This window comes from Styela clava, unplaced genomic scaffold, assembly GCF_964204865.1.
Source record: "Styela clava unplaced genomic scaffold, kaStyClav1.hap1.2 HAP1_SCAFFOLD_19, whole genome shotgun sequence".
Taxonomy (NCBI): Eukaryota; Metazoa; Chordata; class Ascidiacea; order Stolidobranchia; family Styelidae; genus Styela; species Styela clava.
In genome coordinates this window covers 367,501-377,500 of record NW_027556646.1, presented here as the reverse complement: position 1 = coordinate 377,500, position 10,000 = coordinate 367,501, and the positions used below count along the sequence as shown (strand labels likewise).

Sequence of the window (10,000 nt, the reverse complement as noted above, 5' to 3'; positions counted from 1 at the left end):
AAGTACAAACGTGCAAGCATACTAACCTAACCCTAGGTAAGGCATGTCAGAGCGAAAGACAGTAAACTCGAATGAGCCATGAAAGAGCGGTGCGGGGCCGGTCGGAGCGCACCCTTTTCTCGGTGGCTGGTGGGCGAGAGAGTGCTGCGTCGCCGGCATCGGCGTCGAAAGAAGCCGAGCCAAAAAAAGTTAAAGTACAAACGTGCAAGCATACTAACCTAACCCTAGGTAAGGCATGTCAGAGCGAAAGACAGTAATTTCGAATGAGCCAAGAAAGAGCGGTGCGGGGCCGGTCGGAGCGCACCCTTTTCTCGGTGGCTGGCGGGCGAGAAAGTGCTGCGTCGCCGGCATCGGCGTCGAAAGAAGCCGAGCCGAAAAAAGTTAAAGTACAAACGTGCAAGCATACTAACCTAACCCTAGGTAAGGCATGTCAGAGCGAAAGACAGTAATTTCGAATGAGCCAAGAAAGAGCGGTGCGGGGCCGGTCGGAGCGCACCCTTTTCTCGGTGGCTGGCGGGCGAGAAAGTGCTGCGTCGCCGGCATCGGCGTCGAAAGAAGCCGAGCCGAAAAAAGTTAAAGTACAAACGTGCAAGCATACTAACCTAACCCTAGGTAAGGCATGTCAGAGCGAAAGACAGTAAACTCGAATGAGCCATGAAAGAGCGGTGCGGGGCCGGTCGGAGCGCACCCTTTTCTCGGTGGCTGGCGGGCGAGAGAGTGCTGCGTCGCCGGCATCGGCGTCGAAAGAAGCCGAGCCGAAAAAAGTTAAAGTACAAACGTGCAAGCATACTAACCTAACCCTAGGTAAGGCATGTCAGAGCGAAAGACAGTAATTTCGAATGAGCCAAGAAAGAGCGGTGCGGGGCCGGTCGGAGCGCACCCTTTTCTCGGTGGCTGGCGGGCGAGAGAGTGCTGCGTCGCCGGCATCGGCGTCGAAAGAAGCCGAGCCGAAAAAAGTTAAAGTACAAACGTGCAAGCATACTAACCTAACCCTAGGTAAGGCATGTCAGAGCGAAAGACAGTAAACTCGAATGAGCCATGAAAGAGCGGTGCGGGGCCGGTCGGAGCGCACCCTTTTCTCGGTGGCTGGTGGGCGAGAGAGTGCTGCGTCGCCGGCATCGGCGTCGAAAGAAGCCGAGCCAAAAAAAGTTAAAGTACAAACGTGCAAGCATACTAACCTAACCCTAGGTAAGGCATGTCAGAGCGAAAGACAGTAATTTCGAATGAGCCATGAAAGAGCGGTGCGGGGCCGGTCGGAGCGCACCCTTTTCTCGGTGGCTGGCGGGCGAGAGAGTGCTGCGTCGCCGGCATCGGCGTCGAAAGAAGCCGAGCCGAAAAAAGTTAAAGTACAAACGTGCAAGCATACTAACCTAACCCTAGGTAAGGCATGTCAGAGCGAAAGACAGTAATTTCGAATGAGCCAAGAAAGAGCGGTGCGGGGCCGGTCGGAGCGCACCCTTTTCTCGGTGGCTGGCGGGCGAGAAAGTGCTGCGTCGCCGGCATCGGCGTCGAAAGAAGCCGAGCCAAAAAAAGTTAAAGTACAAACGTGCAAGCATACTAACCTAACCCTAGGTAAGGCATGTCAGAGCGAAAGACAGTAATTTCGAATGAGCCATGAAAGAGCGGTGCGGGGCCGGTCGGAGCGCACCCTTTTCTCGGTGGCTGGCGGGCGAGAGAGTGCTGCGTCGCCGGCATCGGCGTCGAAAGAAGCCGAGCCAAAAAAAGTTAAAGTACAAACGTGCAAGCATACTAACCTAACCCTAGGTAAGGCATGTCAGAGCGAAAGACAGTAATTTCGAATGAGCCAAGAAAGAGCGGTGCGGGGCCGGTCGGAGCGCACCCTTTTCTCGGTGGCTGGCGGGCGAGAAAGTGCTGCGTCGCCGGCATCGGCGTCGAAAGAAGCCGAGCCAAAAAAAGTTAAAGTACAAACGTGCAAGCATACTAACCTAACCCTAGGTAAGGCATGTCAGAGCGGAAGACAGTAATTTCGAATGAGCCATGAAAGAGCGGTGCGGGGCCGGTCGGAGCGCACCCTTTTCTCGGTGGCTGGCGGGCGAGAGAGTGCTGCGTCGCCGGCATCGGCGTCGAAAGAAGCCGAGCCGAAAAAAGTTAAAGTACAAACGTGCAAGCATACTAACCTAACCCTAGGTAAGGCATGTCAGAGCGAAAGACAGTAAACTCGAATGAGCCATGAAAGAGCGGTGCGGGGCCGGTCGGAGCGCACCCTTTTCTCGGTGGCTGGTGGGCGAGAGAGTGCTGCGTCGCCGGCATCGGCGTCGAAAGAAGCCGAGCCAAAAAAAGTTAAAGTACAAACGTGCAAGCATACTAACCTAACCCTAGGTAAGGCATGTCAGAGCGAAAGACAGTAATTTCGAATGAGCCAAGAAAGAGCGGTGCGGGGCCGGTCGGAGCGCACCCTTTTCTCGGTGGCTGGCGGGCGAGAAAGTGCTGCGTCGCCGGCATCGGCGTCGAAAGAAGCCGAGCCGAAAAAAGTTAAAGTACAAACGTGCAAGCATACTAACCTAACCCTAGGTAAGGCATGTCAGAGCGAAAGACAGTAATTTCGAATGAGCCAAGAAAGAGCGGTGCGGGGCCGGTCGGAGCGCACCCTTTTCTCGGTGGCTGGCGGGCGAGAAAGTGCTGCGTCGCCGGCATCGGCGTCGAAAGAAGCCGAGCCGAAAAAAGTTAAAGTACAAACGTGCAAGCATACTAACCTAACCCTAGGTAAGGCATGTCAGAGCGAAAGACAGTAAACTCGAATGAGCCATGAAAGAGCGGTGCGGGGCCGGTCGGAGCGCACCCTTTTCTCGGTGGCTGGCGGGCGAGAGAGTGCTGCGTCGCCGGCATCGGCGTCGAAAGAAGCCGAGCCGAAAAAAGTTAAAGTACAAACGTGCAAGCATACTAACCTAACCCTAGGTAAGGCATGTCAGAGCGAAAGACAGTAATTTCAAATGAGCCAAGAAAGAGCGGTGCGGGGCCGGTCGGAGCGCACCCTTTTCTCGGTGGCTGGCGGGCGAGAGAGTGCTGCGTCGCCGGCATCGGCGTCGAAAGAAGCCGAGCCGAAAAAAGTTAAAGTACAAACGTGCAAGCATACTAACCTAACCCTAGGTAAGGCATGTCAGAGCGAAAGACAGTAAACTCTAATGAGCCATGAAAGAGCGGTGCGGGGCCGGTCGGAGCGCACCCTTTTCTCGGTGGCTGGTGGGCGAGAGAGTGCTGCGTCGCCGGCATCGGCGTCGAAAGAAGCCGAGCCAAAAAAAGTTAAAGTACAAACGTGCAAGCATACTAACCTAACCCTAGGTAAGGCATGTCAGAGCGAAAGACAGTAATTTCGAATGAGCCATGAAAGAGCGGTGCGGGGCCGGTCGGAGCGCACCCTTTTCTCGGTGGCTGGCGGGCGAGAGAGTGCTGCGTCGCCGGCATCGGCGTCGAAAGAAGCCGAGCCGAAAAAAGTTAAAGTACAAACGTGCAAGCATACTAACCTAACCCTAGGTAAGGCATGTCAGAGCGAAAGACAGTAAACTCGAATGAGCCATGAAAGAGCGGTGCGGGGCCGGTCGGAGCGCACCCTTTTCTCGGTGGCTGGTGGGCGAGAGAGTGCTGCGTCGCCGGCATCGGCGTCGAAAGAAGCCGAGCCAAAAAAAGTTAAAGTACAAACGTGCAAGCATACTAACCTAACCCTAGGTAAGGCATGTCAGAGCGAAAGACAGTAATTTCGAATGAGCCAAGAAAGAGCGGTGCGGGGCCGGTCGGAGCGCACCCTTTTCTCGGTGGCTGGCGGGCGAGAAAGTGCTGCGTCGCCGGCATCGGCGTCGAAAGAAGCCGAGCCGAAAAAAGTTAAAGTACAAACGTGCAAGCATACTAACCTAACCCTAGGTAAGGCATGTCAGAGCGAAAGACAGTAAACTCGAATGAGCCATGAAAGAGCGGTGCGGGGCCGGTCGGAGCGCACCCTTTTCTCGGTGGCTGGCGGGCGAGAGAGTGCTGCGTCGCCGGCATCGGCGTCGAAAGAAGCCGAGCCGAAAAAAGTTAAAGTACAAACGTGCAAGCATACTAACCTAACCCTAGGTAAGGCATGTCAGAGCGAAAGACAGTAATTTCGAATGAGCCAAGAAAGAGCGGTGCGGGGCCGGTCGGAGCGCACCCTTTTCTCGGTGGCTGGCGGGCGAGAGAGTGCTGCGTCGCCGGCATCGGCGTCGAAAGAAGCCGAGCCGAAAAAAGTTAAAGTACAAACGTGCAAGCATACTAACCTAACCCTAGGTAAGGCATGTCAGAGCGAAAGACAGTAAACTCGAATGAGCCATGAAAGAGCGGTGCGGGGCCGGTCGGAGCGCACCCTTTTCTCGGTGGCTGGTGGGCGAGAGAGTGCTGCGTCGCCGGCATCGGCGTCGAAAGAAGCCGAGCCAAAAAAAGTTAAAGTACAAACGTGCAAGCATACTAACCTAACCCTAGGTAAGGCATGTCAGAGCGAAAGACAGTAATTTCGAATGAGCCATGAAAGAGCGGTGCGGGGCCGGTCGGAGCGCACCCTTTTCTCGGTGGCTGGCGGGCGAGAGAGTGCTGCGTCGCCGGCATCGGCGTCGAAAGAAGCCGAGCCGAAAAAAGTTAAAGTACAAACGTGCAAGCATACTAACCTAACCCTAGGTAAGGCATGTCAGAGCGAAAGACAGTAATTTCGAATGAGCCAAGAAAGAGCGGTGCGGGGCCGGTCGGAGCGCACCCTTTTCTCGGTGGCTGGCGGGCGAGAAAGTGCTGCGTCGCCGGCATCGGCGTCGAAAGAAGCCGAGCCAAAAAAAGTTAAAGTACAAACGTGCAAGCATACTAACCTAACCCTAGGTAAGGCATGTCAGAGCGGAAGACAGTAATTTCGAATGAGCCATGAAAGAGCGGTGCGGGGCCGGTCGGAGCGCACCCTTTTCTCGGTGGCTGGCGGGCGAGAGAGTGCTGCGTCGCCGGCATCGGCGTCGAAAGAAGCCGAGCCGAAAAAAGTTAAAGTACAAACGTGCAAGCATACTAACCTAACCCTAGGTAAGGCATGTCAGAGCGAAAGACAGTAATTTCGAATGAGCCAAGAAAGAGCGGTGCGGGGCCGGTCGGAGCGCACCCTTTTCTCGGTGGTTGGCGGGCGAGAAAGTGCTGCGTCGCCGGCATCGGCGTCGAAAGAAGCCGAGCCAAAAAAAGTTAAAGTACAAACGTGCAAGCATACTAACCTAACCCTAGGTAAGGCATGTCAGAGCGGAAGACAGTAATTTCGAATGAGCCATGAAAGAGCGGTGCGGGGCCGGTCGGAGCGCACCCTTTTCTCGGTGGCTGGCGGGCGAGAGAGTGCTGCGTCGCCGGCATCGGCGTCGAAAGAAGCCGAGCCGAAAAAAGTTAAAGTACAAACGTGCAAGCATACTAACCTAACCCTAGGTAAGGCATGTCAGAGCGAAAGACAGTAAACTCGAATGAGCCATGAAAGAGCGGTGCGGGGCCGGTCGGAGCGCACCCTTTTCTCGGTGGCTGGTGGGCGAGAGAGTGCTGCGTCGCCGGCATCGGCGTCGAAAGAAGCCGAGCCAAAAAAAGTTAAAGTACAAACGTGCAAGCATACTAACCTAACCCTAGGTAAGGCATGTCAGAGCGAAAGACAGTAATTTCGAATGAGCCAAGAAAGAGCGGTGCGGGGCCGGTCGGAGCGCACCCTTTTCTCGGTGGCTGGCGGGCGAGAAAGTGCTGCGTCGCCGGCATCGGCGTCGAAAGAAGCCGAGCCAAAAAAAGTTAAAGTACAAACGTGCAAGCATACTAACCTAACCCTAGGTAAGGCATGTCAGAGCGGAAGACAGTAATTTCGAATGAGCCATGAAAGAGCGGTGCGGGGCCGGTCGGAGCGCACCCTTTTCTCGGTGGCTGGCGGGCGAGAGAGTGCTGCGTCGCCGGCATCGGCGTCGAAAGAAGCCGAGCCGAAAAAAGTTAAAGTACAAACGTGCAAGCATACTAACCTAACCCTAGGTAAGGCATGTCAGAGCGAAAGACAGTAATTTCGAATGAGCCAAGAAAGAGCGGTGCGGGGCCGGTCGGAGCGCACCCTTTTCTCGGTGGTTGGCGGGCGAGAAAGTGCTGCGTCGCCGGCATCGGCGTCGAAAGAAGCCGAGCCAAAAAAAGTTAAAGTACAAACGTGCAAGCATACTAACCTAACCCTAGGTAAGGCATGTCAGAGCGGAAGACAGTAATTTCGAATGAGCCATGAAAGAGCGGTGCGGGGCCGGTCGGAGCGCACCCTTTTCTCGGTGGCTGGCGGGCGAGAGAGTGCTGCGTCGCCGGCATCGGCGTCGAAAGAAGCCGAGCCGAAAAAAGTTAAAGTACAAACGTGCAAGCATACTAACCTAACCCTAGGTAAGGCATGTCAGAGCGAAAGACAGTAAACTCGAATGAGCCATGAAAGAGCGGTGCGGGGCCGGTCGGAGCGCACCCTTTTCTCGGTGGCTGGTGGGCGAGAGAGTGCTGCGTCGCCGGCATCGGCGTCGAAAGAAGCCGAGCCAAAAAAAGTTAAAGTACAAACGTGCAAGCATACTAACCTAACCCTAGGTAAGGCATGTCAGAGCGAAAGACAGTAATTTCGAATGAGCCAAGAAAGAGCGGTGCGGGGCCGGTCGGAGCGCACCCTTTTCTCGGTGGCTGGCGGGCGAGAAAGTGCTGCGTCGCCGGCATCGGCGTCGAAAGAAGCCGAGCCGAAAAAAGTTAAAGTACAAACGTGCAAGCATACTAACCTAACCCTAGGTAAGGCATGTCAGAGCGAAAGACAGTAAACTCGAATGAGCCATGAAAGAGCGGTGCGGGGCCGGTCGGAGCGCACCCTTTTCTCGGTGGCTGGCGGGCGAGAGAGTGCTGCGTCGCCGGCATCGGCGTCGAAAGAAGCCGAGCCGAAAAAAGTTAAAGTACAAACGTGCAAGCATACTAACCTAACCCTAGGTAAGGCATGTCAGAGCGAAAGACAGTAATTTCGAATGAGCCAAGAAAGAGCGGTGCGGGGCCGGTCGGAGCGCACCCTTTTCTCGGTGGCTGGCGGGCGAGAGAGTGCTGCGTCGCCGGCATCGGCGTCGAAAGAAGCCGAGCCGAAAAAAGTTAAAGTACAAACGTGCAAGCATACTAACCTAACCCTAGGTAAGGCATGTCAGAGCGAAAGACAGTAAACTCGAATGAGCCATGAAAGAGCGGTGCGGGGCCGGTCGGAGCGCACCCTTTTCTCGGTGGCTGGTGGGCGAGAGAGTGCTGCGTCGCCGGCATCGGCGTCGAAAGAAGCCGAGCCAAAAAAAGTTAAAGTACAAACGTGCAAGCATACTAACCTAACCCTAGGTAAGGCATGTCAGAGCGAAAGACAGTAATTTCGAATGAGCCATGAAAGAGCGGTGCGGGGCCGGTCGGAGCGCACCCTTTTCTCGGTGGCTGGCGGGCGAGAGAGTGCTGCGTCGCCGGCATCGGCGTCGAAAGAAGCCGAGCCGAAAAAAGTTAAAGTACAAACGTGCAAGCATACTAACCTAACCCTAGGTAAGGCATGTCAGAGCGAAAGACAGTAATTTCGAATGAGCCAAGAAAGAGCGGTGCGGGGCCGGTCGGAGCGCACCCTTTTCTCGGTGGCTGGCGGGCGAGAAAGTGCTGCGTCGCCGGCATCGGCGTCGAAAGAAGCCGAGCCAAAAAAAGTTAAAGTACAAACGTGCAAGCATACTAACCTAACCCTAGGTAAGGCATGTCAGAGCGAAAGACAGTAATTTCGAATGAGCCATGAAAGAGCGGTGCGGGGCCGGTCGGAGCGCACCCTTTTCTCGGTGGCTGGCGGGCGAGAGAGTGCTGCGTCGCCGGCATCGGCGTCGAAAGAAGCCGAGCCAAAAAAAGTTAAAGTACAAACGTGCAAGCATACTAACCTAACCCTAGGTAAGGCATGTCAGAGCGAAAGACAGTAATTTCGAATGAGCCAAGAAAGAGCGGTGCGGGGCCGGTCGGAGCGCACCCTTTTCTCGGTGGCTGGCGGGCGAGAGAGTGCTGCGTCGCCGGCATCGGCGTCGAAAGAAGCCGAGCCGAAAAAAGTTAAAGTACAAACGCGATGCTAATGAGCGAGCCGTTGTCTCGACTAATATGTAGGGGGCGTTCGATCGAGCGTCTGGCTTGAGCGCTTGTCGGCCTAGCAGAACGGTCGCATTGTTATGCCCGGGTTTTAGGCACCGCTGCAGGCGGCCGGCAGAGCTCTTGTTTGTGCGAAACTGAATGGATCGAGCCCGAGAGAGGGCGAGCAAAGAAAAAACGCAAATCGCTCCGCCTGGCACTGCCGGCGAGAGCGTGGACGTCGCGGCCAGCGACTGTCGAAGCTGAGTACGGCCGCAGGCGATTGCCTCGGTCTTAAACGAATGCGACGAGCACGCGCCGGGCGGCCCAGCAAGGGCCGAGCGCAGCTGTCGCAGCTATCTGGTTGATCCTGCCAGTAGTGATATGCTTGTCTCAAAGATTAAGCCATGCAGGTGCAAGTACGAGTTCTCGTAAAGCGAAACTGCGAATGGCTCATTAAATCAGTCTTGGTTTATTTGGTCTCGTAAGCGAAGTGGATAACTGTGGTAATTCTAGAGCTAATACATGCATTAAGCGCCGACTTCGGGAGGCGCGCTTTTATCAGATCAAAACCGACCGGGTTCGTCCTGTGACGTTTGATGACTCTGGATAACCACGCGGATCGTACGGTCTCTGCACCGACGACGTATCATTCAAGTGTCTGCCCTATCAACTGTCGAAGGTACGCTACGTGCCTACCTTTGTGATAACGGGTAACGGGGAATCAGGGTTCGATTCCGGAGAGGGAGCCTGAGAAACGGCTACCACATCCAAGGAAGGCAGCAGGCGCGCAAATTACCCATTCCCGACACGGGGAGGTAGTGACGAAAAATAACAATACAGGACTCTAACGAGGCCCTGTAATTGGAATGAGTACATCCTAAAACTCTTAACGAGTATCCATTGGAGGGCAAGTCTGGTGCCAGCAGCCGCGGTAATTCCAGCTCCAACAGTGTATGCTAAAGTTGTTGCGGTTGAAAAGCTCGTAGTTGGATTTTGGGCGAGCGCCGCCGGTCCGTCGCAAGGCGTGTCACTGGTTGCGTTCGCCTCACCTTCGGTTCTCCGTCGGTGCTCTTGACTGAGTGTCGGCGGTGGCCGATAAGTTTACTTTGAAAAAATTAGAGTGTTCAAAGCAGGCTGTTCGCCTGCATAGTGTTGCATGGAATAATGGAATAGGACCTCGGTTCTATTTTGTTGGTTTTCGGAGCACGAGGTAATGATTAAGAGGGACAGACGGGGGCGTCCGTACTCTGCCGTTAGAGGTGAAATTCTTGGATCGGCGGAAGACGAACTACTGCGAAAGCATTCGCCAAGAATGTTTTCTTTAATCAAGAGCGAAAGTCAGAGGTTCGAAGACGATCAGATACCGTCCTAGTTCTGACTATAAACGATGCCAACTAGCGATCGGGAGGCGTTACCATGACGACCTTTCCGGCAGCTTCCGGGAAACCAAAGTCTTTGGGTTCCGGGGGAAGTATGGTTGCAAAGCTGAAACTTAAAGGAATTGACGGAAGGGCACCACCAGGAGTGGAGCCTGCGGCTTAATTTGACTCAACACGGGGAAACTCACCCGGCCCGGACACAGGTAGGATTGACAGATTGAGAGCTCTTTCTTGATTCTGTGGGTGGTGGTGCATGGCCGTTCTTAGTTGGTGGAGCGATTTGTCTGGTTAATTCCGATAACGAACGAGACTCTGGCATGCTAAATAGTTACGCGACCTTCTCGGTCGGCGTCTAACTTCTTAGAGGGACTAGTGGCGTTTAGCCACACGAGATTGAGCAATAACAGGTCTGTGATGCCCTTAGATGTCCGGGGCCGCACGCGCGCTACACTGAGTGAAGCAGCGAGTGTCTAACCTAGGCCGAAAGGTCCGGGTAACCCGTTGAACCTCATTCGTGATTGGGATAGGGACTTGCAATTGTT

At 54.9% G+C, this 10,000-nt stretch overlaps 1 non-coding gene across 1 annotated transcript in view; it reads left to right on the top strand.

Moving 5' to 3' along the window:
- The first annotated feature begins 8,433 nt into the window (after positions 1-8,433).
- LOC144419354 (small subunit ribosomal RNA) overlaps positions 8,434-10,000 on the top strand; it is a 1,810-nt gene continuing 243 nt past the window's right edge. The window contains exon 1 of the ribosomal RNA XR_013474009.1: positions 8,434-10,000. This exon is cut by the window's right edge and continues 243 nt beyond it. This is a non-coding gene — a ribosomal RNA (small subunit ribosomal RNA).